Below are 23,812 nucleotides of genomic sequence, written 5' to 3'. Positions count from 1 at the left end.
GTACTATTTTTGTTATATATTTTATGAATACTATTAATTACACAATTTTCTTATTGTATAGACATATACATATTTTCTTTACTTTTTTTACGTTTATTTTACCGATTAGTTTCTATTACTTATACAGTTAAGAGAGAATAATTATAATAAATGAGACAACATAATTTCAAAATCTTTAGACTTCATATTGAATTTTAAAAAAATACTATTTTTATATTTATATGTACATTGGGGTTGGGGAATAAGTTTCTTCATATTCTCCCGGTAGATGGCTTTAGAATCGCATAACCCTGGTAATAACAAAATCTGACGACATTTGGGGGCTTTTGAAAGGTAACATATCACTGAGTATTTTTAGAAAGGTTATGATTACATTAGTTCATTAATTTAAAAGTTATTGCGTCTTAAAAATTAGTGAAAATAATAATTCGATAAATTTTAAAATTTTATTACAAAAACGAAAAATCGACTCGGGCTGGTAAATTTTTTTTTTATATTTATGTACATGATGCGGTATCAATTAGTGTGGGGCAAAACTGGTTTAAATGTGGAAATCTTATTGTCATTGATGCACTTCGCTCTGTTCGGTTAAAAACTGAAAAAGTCTATAAAATCGTGAAAATGAATTTAGGAAGACGTGCATTAGCAGACGTAATATCAGTAATGAACTAAAAGTCGTCCACAAACCGTTTGAAAAAGGCTGGATACAAAAAAAACTCGTAGTTCAGGTGCTATATGACTTAATAATTAAAAATTTAATGCATCGAATTTCCTTCTGCTAAATTAAATCTGCTGCGGATCGAAATCGAACCATCTTTTAAACGGCTCATCACGGGCGTTTAAAAATGGATCGCGTACGACAGTAATGTAGAGAAAATATAGTAATTGAAGCAAAGTGAAGCTCTGCAAATGGTGGCCAAATCAGGATTGACGCCAAGAAAAGTGAAACTATGTGTGTGCTGGGATAGGAAAGGAGTTATTCATTATGAGCTGCTGCCGCTCGGTCAAACGATTGATTCCAACAACTGAAAAAATTACGCCAAACAGTCGAGGTAAAGCGATCACAATTAATCCATAGAAAAGATGTCTTCAATCACGACATCTTTCCTATCGTTTAATTTTCGTTTGCCTTTGTCCTGATGGAAGAGGACATCTCTCCTGTCGATTAATTCTGATCGCTTTACCTCGATTGCTTGGCGTAATTTTTTCAGTTCTCACTTTTCATTTCTTTTCTTTTCAGTTGTCACTTTTTTCACATTGTCACTTTTCTGGACAAAGCCAGACTTTATCTGGCTTTGTGGGAGCTTGGCAGCGAAGTATAGAGAAGCATCTACTGTATAGTTCTGATCTTAGTTCGGGTCAGCATACTATTTGTTTCTGTCTCTACAGAACTTTCTTGACGGCTTAAAATTAGTTTTAAAAGATGTCTGTAAAAATCATTTATCACAATTTTTTTTTGTCCAGAAAACGCAGTTCTACAGTGACGTGGTTATGATTTTTCCTCAAAAATGGCAATAGATGGTTGATCAAAACCGCATATATTTGTTTATAAAACGTCATTTAAAACTAAAAAAACAAACATTGTTTTATTTTTTCATTGAAATACGAAAAACCTTTTTCTCCAATCCAATCACAAAAAAGTGCATCTTGCTTTTTATTTTCGGATTCTACGTATCAAATTAAAAAAAATATGTTTATTAAAAAGTGGTGATTTCCCCTTTGGTTTTCTTTCTATCCGCAATTTCTTAGTTAAAAAAAGTAGTCGAAAAGTATGTTGAAATTGATATATGTCTCCTAATCTAATATATTGTTACTATATTTTTTATAATTTATAATTTTCAACCGTATTATATGTTTATTTGTTTATTAACCAGAATATAGAGGTTATTTTCAAATTCTAATTTTTGTCTGTGAGATGGTTGGCAAATATTATCAACATTAGTGAACGTGATTTATATTAACAATGAGAAAAAAATACAGCATCTTGTGTGTAAGGATGTTTCAAAAATTATAGTCAGACAAAAATAAGTTTTTTAAAACATATTGTAATAATTTTCATATCGGCTTGAAATTTTATCTAAGTACTGCTAATCTTTCATATCTGTTTTGTTGGAAATAGCTTTTGTATAGTTTATTGTATTATAGAGAATGAATTATCGATCTGTTTCAATGTAATGTCATTAAGTTCAAATTGTTTTATCTATTATTTTTTTGTTAAGTTTGTTAAGTTAAATGATGATAAATTTTTTATATGTACGTGATAAAAATGTTTTGTGTATTATTTTACGAATAAAAATCGGAAATTAATGACCGCCTGTTACCTTAAATTTTTTTTATTATACTGTACATCCCTTCTTAAACATATTCGAAAAAAAAGATTTTTTGTTTTTACCTACTGAAGTAACATTATAATTATTATGAAATAATATAAAAATATAGGGGAATGTATTTACCACATATGTAATAAATAATTATCGAAATTATTTATAAAATTGAAATTCTTTCTTTTCTAATACATTTATACGTGTTATTATTAAAAATTATTAAGAAACGTTTCACTGGAATTTTAATAGTTCTTTTATATGTATTTTTGAATTTGGCAATTATTTATTTTTGATAGTTTTATTTTTCAGATAGTATTTTTTATCTTGTAGAAGTTATTTGTGTTGATTTTTATTTTGCGGCCTTTTTTATGTAATCTTTATTAAAATATTCCTTTTAAAAATTTTGTTATTATAATTTAACTTTCTAAATAGATCTGCAGTATGAACAATAATGCATAGTTTTATTTTACGTTTTACGATTCTGAAGTTTCTTCGTGGGAATTTAACTAGTTGATTTGTTTTTAATAAGGCTTTTATAGGTGTAAGAGATACATTTAAAAAACCTATAAATTATCGGGTAATAAACGAAAAATTACTTTATTGTTCAAATGCATATAATTCAATAAAGATTTGTGTTTTGGCTGTAGGAGAGGAGGTTCACCTATTAATCTAATATAGATTTTGTTTCAGACAAAAACCTGTTATAACAAAGCATTTATCATTTAATTTTATAATGTGTAATATTTCCTTACGAATAAGTCTGTCTAATTATAGATAATTATTTATCCAATACTAATTATTTTCTGAAGAATAGCTATAAAAATTAATAATTAAAAAAAGTGTACACACACACACACACAGACAGAGAGAGAGAGAGAGAGAGAGAGAGAGAGAGAGAGAGAGAGAGAGAGAGAGAGCGAGAGAGATAGAGAGAGTCAGACAGACAGGCAGAGTGACAGAGTGAGAGGGAGTGAGAGTGTGTAGTTGAAGTGTTGCAAACCTTCAATAACAACCCACCGGGTTGGTCTAGTGGTGAACGGGTCTTCGCTAATCAGCTGATTTCGAAGTGAGAGTTCCAACGTTCAAATCCTAGTAAAGGCAGAAACTTCTATTCGGATTTGAATACTAGATCGTGGATACCGGTGTTCTTTGGTGGATGGGTTTCAATTAACTACACATCTCAGAAATACTCGACTTGAGACTGTACAAGACTACACTTCATTTACATTCATATATATCATCCTCATTCATCCTCTGAAGTAATCCTAACGTTGGTTCCGGAGGCTGAACAGAAAAAGAAAAAAGCCTTCACTAACAGTTGAAGATAGAAAAGTGGAATTTAGCAAATGCTCGTACCTCAAAACGATCTATTTTTTCTGAGACTACCATATCTCAAGGATCCAGGAGGCTTTCGTGAGGGGAACACAAAAATGTTAAATGAAAGGGCAGTTTTTTTTGACAGATTATAGATGTGACCCTAAACTCAAAATGTGGAACGCGGAGTACCACAGGGTGTTCTCGGTCACTTGCTTTTTAGTTTTTTTTTATTAATGGTCTTCCTTAAAATCTTGTACCATTGATTGTTATCCTCTTCGCAGATCACAGAAATATAACTATATCTGAAGATAAATTATGTAAAAGAACTTGAAAATGCTACGTGAGCCTTTCAAAAACTATTCATTCGATTAATTTTAACTTTCAAACTTTAAACACGGATAAAATCGTTGCATTTTGCTTCTAAGATAGTCCTAAAATTGAAAATCGCCTGAGTAGAATTTCATAATATTTGTGTTTCATAGCATTATTAATTTAGTCCTTAGATACCACTTTCATTAACCGGTAAGTGATTTCAGAATAACAAGCTGAATTTATTGTTTTTGCGAAGAATATTGAGTCGACTATTTTTCTCTCTTTATCGAGTATCGATTGCCTATCATTTTGCTCGTAATCCTTTACCTATCCTGTCTCCCTAAATTTCTCGATTAGCGCTTTTACACTCCATCAATTAGAAACCGGTATACCTAGAAATATAAGGGAAAACTGGTATTTCATTGTCTGTGTGTACTTGCCATTCTCATGTGAGATATATTCAACGAGAAATATTCTAAAGTTAACAGCATTTTGAGTGCAAACGGAAAGACAAGGTCTCAGTTGTTCAGAAGCGACAAATACACACTGAACAACAAAAAACCAGACACACATTCTCATCTTGAGATCTCAAGATCTCAAGATCATCAAGCTAACTGGCTCGCGGAAGCGAGCACAAAACACAGGATTACCGAATTTAGTAGAAAACATTACTCGCATTGCACGGAATGCATACCTGAATATATAATCGTGTTTATATGGATGCATAGTTAATTTTGAACGCACTGTATTACCCATATACATTTCATAGGCTGCTAAATAAAGTTAAAATATTTACTAGAATTGTCTGCATTACAGTTTTGCTGAGAAATGGTGGGCGTGCAATCTGATGGGGAACTTTTAAAATTGTTCCCTTTTTACAATTTTTTCGTCACAAATATTTTGATTACTTCTTTATTCGTATTATTACTGCTTAGCTCAGACATCTTACGGAAAATATTAAATTTGTATCAGTAATTATTAAAGATGTTCGTTTATAGGTTTGGTTTTTGGCGTTTTCTTATATATATATATATATATATCAAATATTATAGATAAAGTAAAAAAACCTTTAGGCAATAAAACTAAATGATAACGGTTAAATTAATGGTAGTAATTTATGAAAAAAAATACAAAATCTACTCTTCACATTTAGCTTTTATAGTTAAGTGTTTTCCTGAATAGGCAACGAACATTATAGTGATTTTACACTTGTGTTTATTCGTTATTATTGTTGTAGTTTACATGAATAGATTATTGCAGCATTTCATACCCACCTTTTATGTCACTGTATACTTGTTTCATTTATTGAAGTATAAAAAAATTTGTAAACAGTTACATTAATCATTAATATTTTTTTATTCTTTGTTAAATCCGTTGACTTAATATAAATTATTATGTATTATACTCGTACATAAAATTATGATTTTTTTTTTATTCTAAGATTGTAAGGAGTTGAATGTATTTTAAAGTTTCCTCAAAAACTTAATGGTTTCGTAATTACATAACGATTACGTTTTTGTAATTACATTTTTAAAAATTAAATAAATATCGTCTCACTATTGAGATGTTATTGACCTGTTACATTATTTAAAACTGTTATTTATTTTCACATTCTTTGTTATTACATCTATTATTTTACCCTGGTATTTCATTCTTCTCTTCTTTAGCAAAGTAAAATAAAAAAAAACTCTTGACTACAAGTCCTTCGCCGTCGGTAGACCGCTACTTTGGACGGTGAGAACATTTTTACGATAAATAAAGAAAAGGAAAAAAATGTTTTGCCACTCAGCTTATTAATTAAAACTTCAGCGGGATACAACATTAATTATTAGCGAATAATCCTCTAAGATATATTGGATTATATTAAAAAATATTCTACTCTTTAAAAATTCTATTGCGTAAAATTAATGGACTCCTTGTAACACTCCCCACTCCTTTCAGCAATTGTAATCAAAATTGAGTGGTATAAATGAACCGTAATCGGAAATCATCTTACAAAATTTCATAAAAGTCAGTCCATCCATTCTGGAGGTACCAGAGAAAAAAACAGGTAAACGTACACACGAGTGTGACTGAAATGTAATGCAACAGTCGCTCATAACATGCAAATGAAAACAGTCAAATAAAACAAATATGCCGTAAAAATAAATTTTATGTGTTACAAAATAACTAATATTTATTATTCCGTACTAATAATAGTAGTAATAGTTACTACTATTTACAACTACTCGTTTCTACCAACGGTGAACCAGTTTCCTTATTCCGTCAATGAAGAATGCTGGCAGTTTTTCCTTGATTCACGACTTCACTGCGTTCTTCACTTTATCATCCGTGTTGAAACGAATACTTTAAGTAATCTTCTTTAATTGGGAAAACAAGTGAAAATCACAAGGTGCCAAATTTTTTGTATGGAGGGCGTGAAATGATTCAGATTTCAACTTCACGAGAGCCTTAATGGTTGCACGTGATGTGTATGTGGCCGAGAATTATTGTGTTGTAATATTTGAGACTCCGTAGATTGTTTCAGAAGCTGGTCGCAACATATCTCTCGTTTTTCGCGAACAGACTTTACGGTTATCCAGTCGTGGAATAATTTTTCATCTTTCGATATGCCGATCTCGGAGGCGATGCGTTATTCTGTGGTGCGACCGTTATTTTGAATCTGTTAATCCACTCCTTCTGGTGCTTCTTATCAGTCACAGAAAACTATCGACTACTGTCAGAATCATCCTTAATATTGGCTTTACTAAGAAGAAATTTTACTGAAAACTACTTCGTTTCCATTAGTACTTCTAGCAACAGTTTCACACCGTAAAAAACGACGAGTTTCAATCGCTTCACGTTGTTTTAGACGCTTTGATATAGCAGTCGTACTCGACTCCATAATATTAATGACTGACAGAAAATTAAAGGGTGATGGATCAACGAGTTTTCAACCTTGATAGTAAGGGAATCAAATTACAGATGGCAACACGAGGTGCTTTGTGCGTCATATTTTTCTCCCGTTACCAGTGCGTTAAATTTCAGCCGCTCCTCGTACATATATTTTTCCGGAATTTTTTAATGCTTAAGTTGTGTTTTTTGATTAGAGGAGGTTATGAAACATTAAAACAGCGAAAACTCCGGTACTGTACTGATGTTATATAGATGTACAGATTACTGTATAACAATATAACCGGAAAAGTAAAAATGCATTCTAGAATGCACGTATATGTAAAATATATGATTTTTTTTTAATAGTACAAAAGAGCTCCGTTCGCCGTTTGAAAATGAAAATTTTAAATAAGTAGCTGGGACAGTTGTTTAAATGGTTCGGTAATTTATTAAAAATGGTAATGTAAGCCGAATATTTTATTGAGTTACAATAATTTTGTTGTCTAGGTTATTACAAATGAATCATTGTTATATTTTTTTAAAGAATAAATGAATATTATTCTTTTTAAATAAGATTACCCATTCAGAAATATAAATACATGGATAAGTTAACATTTTTAATTTAGTAATGACGATCTATTCATGTTTATGAGCCCCAAAGAATAATCGTCATTTACTAAACAGTTGAAATAGTGATACATAATGCGTTGTTAAATATATAGTAAAAAAATAGAACTACTCAAAGTCCATATTAGTAATTAAAAACTGTAAATAAATAGTAAGTTAAATACGTAAAGATGTGGAATAAAAATGGTAAGTAATACAAATAGATAATTGGTCAGAAGGCGTTATTGAAAAGAGTTGTTGATGAATTTCAATTAATAATGTCTTCGTTGTTTTCCATACTACCGTGTTAAGTTTGCTTCCATAAAGCAATTTACTTCCACATCATACAATTTTTTTTTGAAATTCTTTGTAATCGGTAAAACATTGTTTTCTACCAACTAATTCCTCTTTTACGTTAAAGCTCTCCCGATCTTTTAAGTTCGCGTTTGATATCTTCAAGGTTGGGAGCTCCAGCATCAGATTGTATTCCGCCGGCTAGTCTTGCTACAATAGGGATTAACTGATCGTGCAAGTTGCACAGTCTATCGTGGCAAAGAGTTCACGTAAACCCTCTCTATCAGAACCAGCCGTGTTGCCGGAAGCAAAACGAAAGAAGAGTTATGAATCGAGAAAAATTCGACATGATGCGAGAAGTCTGCAGAGAATTGCGTTCAAGAACAGTTCACCCAGACTTAAGTACCTTGTGATCACGTAGAAAGATGGTAATTTCGCGAGGTTAAGACCTTTTCTTAGCTCGTAAAGTAATTAATTGAGCTGGAGTCCCAGTAAAGGAAATACGAAAATTTTTTAACGGTCATTTTAAAAAAGGTTCCCATATTGTCTACGTTAAATTTTGGCACAGTTGGATTTTTTGTCTTGAAAATTAAAGTTTACAAAAAGTCTATATTAAGTACGAATTCCATTCCAGCCCCATTGTTCTTTGGGGCTTAAAAGTTTATTTATCGGAGTAATTATTTACTTTAATGTGTTGGATCGATTTGGTTTAGTTTTATTCAACAAGGATAAAAATATATAGTTTACTTAAAACAAAAATAGCATGATTATTATAATTACCCCTCGTCGAAAATTAGGCTAATACTGGGATGTAAATATCCAGAAATTTTTACTAAATTTCAACTTTTTTGGTTTATGAGTTTCCGAGATGTGAGGCAAAAGTTGTTTAAAATACTGTTGAATATCTGTACACCCTAAATCCGATGGACTTAAAAGTTTGGAATTTTAAATACCTTAAATAGTACTTCATCATATTAAAATTCAATTTATTCGATCACTATACAAATGACGAAAAACTTCTTCATCATTTTTAGTTTTGTCCAAAATTTAATCCCTTCAACAAATAATATTTTTTGAGGTTTTTCGAAGAATTTATGTTGATCCAAAGGAGAGATATTAATCAAAATACAGGCCAATATAAATATGTGCACACATACATCTTCCGGAAATTTCTGACTATTTTTGGGAGGGGGCAAATGGGCTTGAAACGCTGACATTTAAAAAAAATCCTGATATCCAAAATTTTGTCGATCTCTAAAAACTTTCCCTTTAATTTATAGTATATTTTGGTTTCCTATAAATCTCCTCCTTTCTGTTTTGAGTGGTATTTAAGTAGTATTATTTTACAAGTAAATTATGTTTTTAATAAGATTTTTGTTTGATTACTATATGTTTATCACTACTCTTGTTTTCGGCTCAAGTATTTACTTTTGAGAGCAGGCTTGATTTCTATTAGAAATTATTTATTGTATCTGTTAAAACGAATTTTTAAATAAATAAATGTAGCTATGCTGTTGTAACAGCTATACAGCTATTGCTCGGTAAAGTTAAAATTACGGAGGTTCATCCCCACCGTAATAATTTAACGGTTTTAGCAATTTTTAAAAAAAATTTAATCATTGAGTTTGAATTTATATAAAACGGTTAAAAAGCAAATAAAATTGGTTTAAACTTGTTATAAATATTTAACTGATCCTGCTTGCCTTAGAAAGACGATTTTTATTTATTTAGTAGTTCTTCCTTTTAATAAGAATCTAAAATAAGTTTTTTTTATGATGATCGCCATGACGTGGTGAAACCAAGTACTACTTAATAAATAAATACGTTAATAAATTTCAAATAAAATTTAAAAATTTCTTTTTAAATTCGATTTTTCAATTATATAAAATCTTCTACTATTATATGAATCTTTATTCATATAAACTTGCATTTTAAAATAAAGATTTTATGTACATGAATGTAAAGGTAATGCATTTTTACTACACATTATTTTTATACATTTTTTATGTTTACTTACACAGTAATTGCGTGTTTATTTTTGTATTCACGAAAGTAACGGATAAATGAAAAAGTATTTTATATATACACATAGACATATATATATAGTAAGTTGTATACCGTAAAACAAGAATGATGACGTAGTAGTAATAGTATAAGTACGTAGAGATTATAATAATAATAAGCTTTTATACATAATATAGGATAAATTTATTGAGCAGTAAAAATTTTAAATATGAAATAGTTAAATTGAAATAATCTGGTTTTCCTTTTTATGAATAACATCTACCTATCTCACTTTGCAAGATATTTCCATTATCGTATTTATACTACTATTATTATTTAACTTATGTTTAGACTAAAAGTATTTATTCTAGTTTCAGCTATTAAAATAAAAATTCCAGTTATATAATATATTATATATAATAAAATGTCAAATTACTTTGTAATAAATTTACTGTTTTTAGATCATACATATCTGTATCAAATATATATATATATATATATATATATATATATATATATATATATATATATATATATACACATAACGTTAAACTGTGGAAACTATAAGCCGTCCGCCCACTAACTATATGTTTAATTTTTTACTTTTTTTATATACCGATTGTCAGTTGCTAACTTTCAGTCTTTATTTGATCATAAATTATTATACTGTATATACTTTTTTATAATTTCTTCTTTTTCTGTAAGACAATTATACGACACGTAAAAGAAATAACGAAAACTTTATATTTTATTAAAACAAGTTCAGTTTTATCTTATTGTTTACATTTAAAATTTTTTTTGAACGAAAAATATGTGGTCGTATTGATCAAGTTTTTTTTTATTTTGTTTAAATTTATTAAACGTTTTATAAATATTTCAATTATTCATAAATCAGAGTAAGCAATTTGGAAACTGTGAAAAATGTGACGTAATACTTGTGACATAACTTAAAATTTGTTTTATAAGGACATAAATTTTTGTTAATTTTATTGTTATTACCCAACTACGCATTGTGCAAAGCAGATCTTGTTTTATAATATTTATTTTTTTCGTTCCTTGTTACTATGTAACATTTTTGGATTAATTTTTTTATAAAACAAATGTCAATTTTTTCCTTCAGAATTGTGTATTGCTTTTATTAAAAAGAGAATAATTTTACTTTAAAAGATTTATAATTTAAAAAAAAAAAATATTATTGAAAACGTTAAAAAAAGGTTAAATAAAACGTTTGGAAAGATAAATTTTGTATAAATCTATAAATTATCCTTTATTTATTATCGATTGAATTATCCGAGTTTCATTAGCGTAGTTGTTCATTATTACCTGGAAGGTAATCCTACGTACAAAAGTTTTCTGAAAATTTATTTCTGGTCCGACGAAATATTTTAATTAAGTTCATTCCCATCCGCTCAAGCAGGAGAGTGGACAAGGAGACTTATTCCCAATCTGAAAGAGTGGTTGGGTAGGGAGAAAGGCGGACTGAATTTCCACACCACTCAGTTGATGACAGGAGATGGGTCGTTCGGGAAATACTTTAATAGAATCGGGAAAAGGCAGACGTCAAGGTCTCCGTACTGTCAAGAAGAAGACGACGCGGAACACACCGTATTCAACTGCTATAGATGGGAGGGTCTCAGACGTGAAATAAGGCATAATAACCTGACACCTGACAACCTGGTTAGCTGGCTAATGCAATCCAATAACTACTGGGATTGGTTTTCCAATTTTGCGAGCACCGACCTCAAATCTAAAGAGGAAGAGGAGAGGCATCACAGACGATAGGCGCGAAAATAGGGCACGGAGAACAGTCCCAAACCCGGAGGGCCCGTATGCTTAGGTATGCGGGTTCCGGTGATGGGGTGGGAACTCCTGGGGTTGCTTGAAAGGAATAAAGAAAATATCGAGTCTCGGCCGGCGGTGTCGGTTCCTGAGGGAGCTTCGGTGCTTGCTGGGGTTGGCGCCGCCGGTTTCAGGCAGGCATAACTATTGGGGGGGGGGGGACGGCGTAGCTGGACCTTCTCTTGCGTGCGGAGGATTAGAGGCGGGCAGCAATAAGAAAAGATCCGGAACCGGGGGGGCTGATCTGCCGTGCCGGACGTACAGCCGGTGGGTGGGGAGGCCCCCTTAGAGTCTTAAGGACACATCCCTGGGCCGTGTATACTTGAGTGGATGTCCACCCCAGGGATGTAGGAAAAAAAAAAGTTCATTCCCAATAAATAAAAATTGTTCTGGAAAAAACTGTTAAAAATGTTTTTTAAACAAACCCCAATTTATCTTTTTTGGTTTCCGAGGGGAAACCACCGTTTCCCGCTATTTTTTTCATTTTTGTTCCTGCCTGATGTTATATTTATGTAATATTTAAAAATAAATTCTGTTAAGAAAATGATCACGTAAGACGTAAGCAGTCATAAACTTAAAGATAAAGGAAAAGTGGATGGCGGAAAAAACTTGTTCATGAAAGTGGCACTCTTAAGATTCAACGCTCAAAAAGCGGCTCTTTATTGAAAAAGTTGGCCACGGATGGTATAGCTATTGCTGGAGGAAAAAAAATTACAAGCCCCGTTCCAAATTAAAAAAAACCCGGCAAATGATTGGATAACATCTCCGGCTTTGCCCTTGACAAACCTTTGTTCAATTACACTTAGTTTATAAATATTAATACTTTATTATTTTTGCTTAAAATCGATCAAATAAATTTTGAAATTTAAATAGGAATGATTTTAGATAAGAAATTTAGTAAACAGTTTTAGAAATCGGTTTCTATAGAGTTTTTTTGGCGATAATATTTTATTTTTCCCTTCACACAGGAGATCCCGAGAGGCGCTGGTCTAACTAAAGGGATTCATCCAGGACATCAAATTAAACAAAAAAGGTCCATGCGAACAAATCCCCTAATCGCTTCACTCTGTCCGCCATTTTTAATATTTTTTCCTCCAGCAATAGCTATACCATCTGTGGCCAACCTTTTTCAATAAGGTACGTGATCCTTTTCTTAACAGACTTATTTTTTAAATATTACATAAATATCACATCAGGCAGCAACAAAAGTTAAAAAATTAAACGAAAACGTTTCCCGTTCAAAATAACTTTTATTCAGACGGTTACGGATACACAGGTAACATATTTCATATTAGATATTTTTTAATTTAATTAGGTACTGCACATATTTATGATGCTAATGTAATATTAATAGAAAGAAACATAATATTCATTATGCATATTCCATAATAACTGTAAGAAACACCAGATCCCAGAGTCAGTCTTAATTTTTTTTAGAAGCAAGCAGTGATTGTTTCTCAACCTTTCTCTTCCGAAAAAGATAAGATGCTCTCGCGAAGATTCCAAAATCTGTCAAGTGTTGAAAGCCAGCCTACGTTACAATACAGGATTAATTTACTATCTTCTTCCACCTTTTCGGGAAACAAGCAACTAAATTCTCAGCGATTAAGCCCGCGTGATCAAATTTTTTTTATATACGAACTACCAGATCAAGAACAATAGATTAATTCGTATCTTTAACACAAAGTATCTTCCTGTGCAGTATGAAGTGATACTTAACATGTCTCTTTTCAAGTAATTTTCGAGTAGTGATAAATAACCTCTATTTTTACTGATCATAACTTGGGCTCCATCCGTACATGCGCTACTTAATTTATCCAATTGTAAATTATTGTTATTAACGACTGATTTTATTTCATTAAAGATGTCTTCTCCTTTTGTTGTTATTACGAGTAATTGCCACAAATCTAAAAGTTTTTCAATAACATCAAAGTTTTCATAGATACAGTGCAGAAAAATACTTAATTGAGCAGTGTCAGTCAGGGTCAGATTTAGCTTTTGAACCTGAAAAATATTCATGAATGTTGATATCTTCTTGTTCAATCGACACATATCTTATAACGACAGTCATTTGTTCTGTTTTATTCAAGTCTGGTGTGCAATCAAATATAATTGAGTAATAATTTGATTTTTTCACTTCGTCTAATATGTGACATTTGATATGTGTAATTAGGTAAATGACCTCATTTTGAATGGTTTTACTCAAGTATGTGGTTATTTTATGTTATTTGTTCAAAATCCTCCTTACATACTCCTCCATGACAGGATCAAATTCAGCTAATAGTCTGAATAGCTTTAAAAAGATCCATTATCATGTTCATACAAATTTTGGTTTCTACCTCTAAAAGCCAAGCAACTTTCTCCTAAACGTTTGACAATTGAAACTACACGTTGAAAAACGGCGTTCCAATCCTGGGTTTCTGCATTACAAAATCTTTGAGAAGTAGCATTTATTGTTTGAAAATTTTTAAACGAATACGCAATTCAAGCCAGGACTTTTGGACTTCAAAATGTTTTTTATGTAGTTTCATGAGTTTTCCGGGTTTGCAATATATTTCGTCAATCTGTAGCATCTTTTGCTAAATAAAAAGATTTATCCGTTGCAAAATTTCAGCAACGGATAAATCTTCGACTCAGACTCAGAAAACTGAGTCTTTGGCTACAGAATACACTGATCCCAATTTCTGTGAATTTTCTCTCCGTTGCTGAGATATCTTAGATAGTTGTTTGAGGTAAATCTACGTCCGCTGATATCAGTAGGGAAATAAAAGTAGTACAATGGGGATAAGCTGGACCTGCTTTCGAAAGACAAATCCTTTCTGCATCAGAAGTACATTCAGGTCATAGTCCTCGATCAGAACTCAAAACCAAAACGACAGGACTCTTTATCTGTCTCAATCTGCAAGTGCGACGCATTTCCTACCTCTTTCGCTTCTTCCTCTTCGTCTTGTTGCTCAACACGATCGGGTACCTGCGTGCTAGAAGACCACGCAGAAATTAATGAAGATTGCTCTGTTGGAACAACAACGTCCTCAACTTCAACCCAGTCCAAATCATCTTAATTTTTGTCACGTGACCTAGAAGTTTCTATGAAAAACTTTCCCAAAGTCACAGCTTGTTTTTTTAAGGCTGCTTCCGTCTTTAGTCTTGTTTCCTGAACTGGCTATCAGGTAATTTATTTTACGTCCGACATACTGTAAGTAAAGAAACAATAGAAATAAATAATCACTGAGATAGAATTTTAAAGAGAAAATCTATTTTTAATTAACAATTTTTCATATTTACTTTGATAGTAAATATCAAAGTAAATATGTTTGTATTTTATCTTGTAAATGCAAACATTTTAGCTTTTGTTAAAAACACTAAAAAAGTTTGTTAGGTGAAAATCTATATGAAACAAAATTTCAATATCTAAAAAGACTGACTGAATCAATCAATCCGTTTTCGAGCTCACAAAAAATGCAAAATAACACAATCAAAAAAAAAAAAAAAAAAATTAAATATTGAACGTTATTAACAGCACGGTTAGAAAGTAAATAATCGCAAATCTTTATAAATAATCTGTCTTTGAACTCCAATACAAATGAACGAGTTTAATTTACCTGGTGAATATTACAGATGTTCATCACAGAAAAAATACTTTCAAACGGAATCTCCTGGGAAATATGTCACAAAATAAACAAAAGCAAAATACCAAAATCAAAATATATATATAAACAAGTAAATAATAAGTAAATGTTAAATAAATAAATGCAAAATGAACTTAATATCGAATCTCTTGGCCATCTTATTCCATAAATTTTCCGATGCAGATGTTCATCACAGAGAAAATACTTTTATACAAAGTGTCGAAATAATGCATGTTTGACGGTAAAATATTTTATAATCATATCTTGTGCACAGGATTATTCCGTATTATCCAAATATTTTTTTTTATATTAATCCATTGTTTCTATAATAACTATATTTGTAAACGTTTATTTAAAAGCCTCTTTTTATTTTTAATACGTAGTTATATTTATATATCCACGGATAAAAAATTAATAGAACACAATAATGCATGTTTGACGGTGAAATATTTTATAATCCCATCTCGCTATAATCGTTACCAAAATTGTTCTAAATCGGCAATTCCAACGGTGAGAACAATTAAACAATAGTAAACAAAAACGGATAAAAGTCTTAAATCTGGGCAAACTTCCTTCAGGAGAGCAACTAATTCTCCTATATAAGATAAAACTGTTTACTTTTTGTCCCCTTACCCTAACTAAAAAGATTAATATAAAAGGGATGGTGCCACAAAACGGGCAAGACCCTTGTGGACACCTAATCTTTCATCTTTTACAAAACCCACTTCCGATTATAAATCATATAAAATAAGTATTAAGTTAAGTTAAGTAATGAATATTAAATTGTATTATAAAACAATGTTAATAGAATGAAACAATGTTCTAGAATGAATAGATAACCTTAGAGTACAATTATGATTAGTATTAGAATTACTCCATTAATTATTAATTTTGTAAAAGTGAAAGAAATAAAAGAATTTGAATTTGAATTTGCAATTTGTATAAAGATAAACTTAATAAAAATTACAATTATTTAATATATATTATTTTTCTATATATTATATATTTTGCCTGTTGCTTAGGTCAAGGCCTAGCAAAATAATGTGGTTTGCTCACTATTGTCAAAGGTTTAAACAAATTAAGAAACCACTCGCACGCTCCGAATGAAATAATCATTCATTAAAAAATTTCGAAAATACATCATATCTCTTTTAAATAACAGCATTTTCTCTCCCCTCAAAAGCGCCAAATAGAATTCAGTAATTCTTTCTCCCCTCGCAACGCACACATGCCTTCGTTTTCCCTTCCCCTCTAACCATGTGACACGCATCAGACACTTACGACGAATAGAGAAAGGGAGAAAGATGTTGTCCTAGGAGCATTTGGAACGTGCTTAACGCTGGTAATTTTTAAAACTTATGGCTTCGGAAAAAATTTCTTTTAAACGAACTTCTCGTCCGATTTGGATAATTTTCTTTTCATTTGAAAACCAGCTCTTGAGGGTACTCTCTGAAAAAAAATATTTTTTGTGTGACAGATAGTAAAGTTTTTACCGCGACTTACAAAATGACTTCATGGGAAAATAGCGTTTCGTCCGAAAAAGTGACCCTATTTTAATTAATTACCGACATGCATTTAATTATAATACAGATTTGAAATTGGTTTCGTTGTGGAAGGTATTAAATAACGCTTTGTACCCCTCGATTTTTTTTCTCCGTACCGGGGCACGGACTAACGGAATGTTCGTCCGGCCCTGGTGTCGTTATTATCATTGCTCTCATCAACAACTAAAGAAAAATATTTACGTGGGACAAATGTAGACACAATTTTCGAATTAACGTTCACAGCCAGGTCATCTACACGACGCAACACCGTTTTTCGCGAAAGGGCAATTTGTTCCACAATTTTTTATTTTTTTAATATTTACGTAGGAAGCGTTATTAGCAAGATTTGCAGACTAGCTTTGATAATTTCTTCATTAGAGTAAGGTTTCTTTTTTCGCGCTAGTGGTAAATAAATTTCGTAAGAAGCTTTAAACCATTGACGTTAATTCTTCAATTTTTTTTTTGAAAAATTATTTATTGGCTATGAAGGATGTTTATTTGTTAATGAATTCCGTCCTCAAATATGAACCGAGAGGATACGTTTCATTAAAATTCCCATGGTCTTGCTTGAAATGTCGCTCCAAGTTAAATTTTTTGGGCACTGCTAAAGTGCACCACAAATCAAAAAAACTGGTTCCGATGTATTTTGATTCGTAAACAAAAAGATTCCTCCCACGCATTGTTGAATTCACGAAGAGCAATATCTTCTTCATATTTTCATTTTGAAGTAGAAGTTTACTTAAACATAATAGAGAAAAATTTAAATGACAAGCTCGAAGTTAAAAGTAAAATTCGCGTAAATCTGATTCAAATTCGACTTTATACGATTTGTATATAGGTTACCCAAGACGAGTTGTCGAAGCTATCGGGTACCCATATTACTGGAGTCGTCTACCAGAGATGTCTTTTTTCTTTTTCCTATTTAGTCTCCGGTAATTACCGTTCAGATAATTGTTCAGAGGATGAATGAGGATGATATGTATGAGTGTAAATGAAGTGTAGTCTAGTACAATCTCAGTTCGACTGTTCCTGAGATGTGTGGTTAATTGAAACCCAATCACCAAAGAACACCGGTATCCACGATCTAGTATTTAAATCCGTATAAAAATAACTGACTTTACTAGGATTTGAACGCTGGAACTCTCGACTTCCAAATCAGCTGATTTGGAAAGATGCGTTCACCACTAAACCAACCCGGTGGTTCTACTAGACATGCCTGGCGTCACTGTAAAGCAACGCAAATATAACAATCTAAAGGAAATAAAAATTATAGATACTGGCGACTCGTAAGAGTTAACTTTACAAATCAGTCGCAACTAAAGAATGTTTACGTTAAGTGTAGTCTAAATAATCGTGTATTATATTGAAAACAAAGTTATTATTGTAGAGTAGAGATAGAATATTAATTATTGTTTTGATTTTGTTTTCAAATTATAGCAAATTTTTTTTTTCTAAAGTTAACATTCCAAAAAAGTTTTTATTTCTATATCCTTCGCGTGCCGCTAACCGTGCCGCAAGTGGTACGCGTGTGGGATGCTCACAGATGAGGTATACAGTCTGTCTCGGGAGTTGTCTGTCATACTTAAGCGACTGAGAATGCATCAAGATGTACAAAAAATTTTATGTAAATAAATGCTTATCTAGCTTCATTTTTTCTTTGTTCGTAATTTTGCATTTTTTCAATGAAAATTTATATATTAAGAACGGATTGAGATATTTTAATGAAATTTGATGTATCTCACAAAATGTTAAAAAAAAAAACTAATATAAGTTTGAAAATTACAAAATGGTAGGTATTTAAATTTGTTTAACCATTATCAGCTCCGTAAATATTAGTTTTGTAGAATAATGTTGCTATTAGATAAATTGTTAAGCCTTTTATTATAAAAACAAAATATAAAATATCTTATTTATTCAAATCGATTGATAAACAGCTGCGATATAGCTGAGATTGTTAAAGTGAACACGTTAATATTGTATGAAAACAGGCATTTTTTAAGCCTGTTTTTTGAGAATTTTTCAGTTTCATCCCTACAGACAAACCGGTAATGTAGTACCCGATTTCAAATTGATTAGTTTTCTTCTAATATCATTAAACAGATTTTATATTGAGGCACAAGATGTAATTTAAATCAAATGTTTCCTTATAAAGGAAACATAAGAAATATATATAGTTATTAATTTTCTTGATTTGAACAATACTGCTACATTCGGTACTGCCCAATGTAATACCACTAGAACCCGTAGGAACGCTCTGTAGAAACCGATTTCTAAAATTGTTTTCTAATTTTTTTATCTAAGCTTGATCTACAAAATTATTTCCTTTTGTACATCGTAATTTATTTGATTGACTTTAAGTAAACATAACTCCGAATATTTAAAAACGTGCTGGTATATTTGAAGTAAATATCTGTCAAGGGGAAGCCAGGAAAATCATGCCAACCTTAGCCGATTCCGATTATTTTGTTTAGATTGCGCTTGCCTTTAGATCCCTGTTGCAAGCATTCTTGTTGAGTGCGGTGAGCCATTTCTTTGGGATAGACGGACCATCTTATTATGCCCGTCTTAAAGGACAACCAAATCACCCGGTTTTTAAAGCGGTCCTCGCAATTTCTCATTTACAACGATACGAAAACCATCTATATTGTGTAGTACCAATGGGTGTTCGTGCTCGGCGTTTACTGTACCTTTTAAATTTCCACACACCTTCTGTTTTCCCAGCCGTGTTTATATCTTCCGTGGAGACTCGACCCCATAAATTTTTATCATGACCTCACAATATATTATGAAAAATAAAAAACGCCTATGTTTTAGCAATATCTATCCTAGACAAACCCAAACGCAGTAGTATGCACAGATGGGTCGAAACACAATGATAGCGTTGGATGCGCTTTTGTTGTAAATGACAGAACGTATATGTTCGATCTTCCTGGTATTACAAGTGTCAACAATACTAAACTGTACGCCATCAATAAGGCTTTGAATACCATTAACACAGAATACCATCACATCTACATTTGTAGCGATAAGTGTAGTGCACACCACGCTTTAGAAGATTTGTTAACATCCTATCGTCACCGAAATTGCTAATGAAATCGCCGAGTTGAATCGTCTCAACACACAGGTGAGTTTCTGCTAGATCCCTAGCCATGTGGGAATTCCGGGTAATGAACGTGCGGATTTCGCTGCTGATGACGCATACAGCCGACCGTCTTTCACCACTAGTGTTACTTCTACCGACTTTATTAATTCAATTAAACACACTCTTCGAGGAAGGTGGCAAGATGATTGGACTATTACGGTAGATAATAAACTCCTATACATCAAGGATGCTGTGCGGCCATGGAGCTCTTCAATCCGGAATAATCGTAGAGAGGAGGTTGTTATTATTTGCCGTTTACGAATAGGCCATAATAATCTTACCACGGACACCTAATGAATCAAACTGATGCACCCGTTTGTGTACTCTGCGACCGGCAACTAACTATACATAAAATCCTTGTGGATCGTGTGTGTTATGTGGCATTGCGACGTAAATTTAAGTTAGGTGCTAACATCCAAGATATTCTAGAAACAATACGATGATGCTATCGAATATTTTGTTTCTTAAGGCCCTACATTTGTATTCGATTATTTAATAATTATTTAAATGTGTTTTCTTATGAAATATTGTATTATTTTTTTTCCGGGCGGTGATAACGCGAAAGCGATTTTCGTCCTCTAAAAAAAAAATCATTCGTTTACCTATAAACAAATTTAGCAAATAAATCTTTTATTTCTGATATTTACGACACTTATTGCATGATTCTGAAAATTAGTCTTTTCTAAATTTCATCTGCAGTAACCCATGACCTTTGTTTAATAAACGCTGGAAAACATTATCGATTACAAAAATAACGCTCTAAAATGTAAGTTATGCTATATTTATTTCACCCAATGTAGAATTATCTTAATACTTCTCTTAAATTCAACAAATATAATGAAATAAAAATGATTGAGGTTGAAATTGTGGTTTCTGAATTTTAACGTATACGGATATTCTGATATACATGCCGCTAGCGATTTTATATCAATAATATTACTACTTTAAGCAATATTAATATAAATAAATAGTTTTGCCCCCTTTCTTTTAGAAAGGAAAATTTTTTCGTTTCTTTAATTTTTGTATGTTACTTAAACCAGAAAAACAATTGTACACATTTTTAAGCCGGATGTTTGCATTTTATGTACTTGTTTTTTAATTATTATACTCATCGAGTTTTTAAACCTTAATTTCTTTATTATGTTAATGTAAAAAAAAAAAACTTTTAATATATGATGTAGAATTTTTAATCTTAAACTTCTCATCATATTCTTTATTTTTGCCTTGATAAATAGAATATATAAAATTAATTTGATATTGTTTTGATTTGTGACCTTTTTTACCATTTTGAAAAAAGTTTTGAAATTTTTAGACGCTTATTTAAATGCAAAACGTTCGTGGAACAATCAAATTGATATCGTACAGGCTGAAATCGTATTGTTAAATATTTATTATGTCTAGATATATTATCATCTAAATATAACATCATCTCTGAGGGCTTCCTCAAAAAGTCGGAACGAGTTTTCAATATACAAATAAAAGAAAAGAGAACATGATCATTGTTTGGAACCAACAACAAATATGAATAATGTAGCCGATATATTTATTCCTCTGTTTATATTTATTAATGTGTAACCTTTTGCCAAAAAACAATAGTCACTTATTCTTAAAAAAAACAACAATATCCGCCTTTATCAAACCAGACAACAGAACTGTTTTTGTTTAACTCGACATGCGAGAAGGACGCATGTCCTCATTTATGCTTCCTTGACATTTTTAACAAATTACCGAACCGTTTAAAAAATAATCCACCAATTTATTAAAAATAAAAATAAAACATTATATATTTTAGAACAATATCGATTTGTAGACGAGGTTTTAAGTAATACTGATTAAGAAACAAAAGCCCTGAATTTTCTGCTACCTATTTATCGTGTACATAAATTATACATATGTGCTGAAAATAATTTTCAATATCATCTTCTGAATCGTTTTTCATTTTAATATTATTTCATGTATTTATATTTTACAATATTAATATGGACCTTAACCATCTTATTTTATAATTATTTGCATATTTTAAATCACTGTTCTGATCAAGATTTTATTACGGGTTTCTCTTGATCCATCCAGAATATTGTCGGGGTAGTTCCTTATATTTTGTCTCATTTCGAATTTATCTGTATAACGTATTATTCAGTATGATAGTCAATTACCGATCAGAATAAAGTATTATTTATTTATTGTAGTCTGTTGGTTTTCTTTATTTTACCTGTCTAGCTTCCGGTAACTACCGTTTAGATAATACTTCAGAGGATGAATGAGGATGATATGTATGAGTGTGAATGAAGTGTAGTCTTGTACATTCTCAGTTCGACCACACCTGAGATGTGTGGTTAATTGAAACCCAACCACCAAAGAACACCGGTATCCACGATCTAGTATTCAAGTCCGTGTAAAAACAGCTGGCTTTACTAGGACTTGAACGCTGGAACTCTCGACTTACAAATCAGCTGATTTGGGAAGACGCGTTCACCACTAGACCAACCCGGTAGGGTAGTCTGTTGGTTTGTAATAAAATTCAGTTTTCTGGATTTTTAAGTAATGTTTAAGGAATTAGGAATTTCTTTCTCATAAGAAGAAATTCTTCTTTCGATTAGACCTTTTTAGATCTCGTTGCATTCTCTTTCTTCTTTTCCTCTTCTTTCCGTTATCTCTCTTTCCGAGAGTGCTTGTTCTTGCTCATCCGTAAATTTTCTGGAGCTGTTCTATGGTTTTTCGTTTTCATCTAGTTTGAAATCCTCAGTTGTTTTTCGAAACTCCATTCTATCTGTTATCATTTTTTTACAAGTTTTATTAGGTTTTCTAGTTCTTGGTTTACTTCCCTATTTTTGTAAACGTTAATTAATCGTTTTGTAAATCTATTGTCATTTAATCTATAAATATGGCTAAAAAACCTCATTTTTCTTTTCTGTATCTCCGTTTTTAAATCTTTTATTTCTTAGTAAATATCTTTTTTTAGGTTTTAGCTATAACCTTCCTCTGGTTTTTTTTTTGGGGGGGTAAAAAATCATCCTTAAGATTCCCCTTTCTTCTTTTAAAATATTTCTTACAATAAACTTTCCTAAAAAATTGTTTGCATATAAGGCTTCTGGTCAAATTACTATTTTGTAGTGTCGCACTTTAGGTTTATAATTTAAGAATGTCTTACTGTGAAAATCCACTATCAGTCTATAAGCTGTTTCCATTTTAAGTTTTCTTCTTCTTTTTTGAGTACAGTTGATGTTATTTTCTCTCCAAGATACTTAAATTTATCTTCTTTGTGTACTTTTTTGTCTCCTTTCAAAGATTATTTCTTCTACACTGTTATTATCGGTTATAAATTCTGTTTTTTCATAGGATACGTCTAAACCTATTTTTTTTGCTGTTTTCTATCAATAGATGTACTTTTAATTTTGCTTCTTCTATATTTATAACTACGTCATCTGCAAAGTCTAAATGATTAATCACTCATATCTTTTTCGCGTTCCTAAATATACAGAAGAAATTAGTAAAAAAAATTATACAAATTGATGTTTTTCTCATAGGCGTGTTAAATTGTCCTTAAAAAAGATTTATTGCAAATATTCTCGTAAATTTGTAAAATCAAAAAATAATTTTGGTTAAAGCTGTTACTGTTAGGTTCTGGACATCCTACTGTAGGACATATGCTTCTCTCGAAGAATACATTGACATTTTAAGAATAATAGCGCATAATACTATCCTTACGGAAGGGTGTAGCAGTTTCCTGTTACTTGTTTTACCGAACCGAATATACCATTTGTAGATCGGCATGCCAAATTCAGTCAAAATACTATTGATATTCAGCATTAGCAGTGGATTCCAAAATATTAATTACAATAATGGTTGACCACAAAAGAGAGAAATCACAATACTCACAGAGAAAACGTCTCTTTACTTTTTCATCTAGTACAAAAATTGCTTTAC

The 23,812-nt window shown here is 31.2% G+C and overlaps 1 protein-coding gene across 3 annotated transcripts in view; it reads left to right on the top strand.

The window, feature by feature from the left end:
- sprt (PDZ domain-containing protein sprite) overlaps positions 1 to 23,812 on the top strand; it is a 366,819-nt gene that overhangs the window by 69,745 nt on the left and 273,262 nt on the right. The gene's annotated exons all lie outside the window — the stretch shown is intronic.

Source organism: Lycorma delicatula, chromosome 4 (genome assembly GCF_047948215.1).
Source record: "Lycorma delicatula isolate Av1 chromosome 4, ASM4794821v1, whole genome shotgun sequence".
NCBI lineage: Eukaryota > Metazoa > Arthropoda > Insecta > Hemiptera > Fulgoridae > Lycorma > Lycorma delicatula.
The sequence above is the reverse complement of the archived record's forward strand: the minus strand, read 5'-3'. Positions and strand labels throughout refer to the sequence as shown.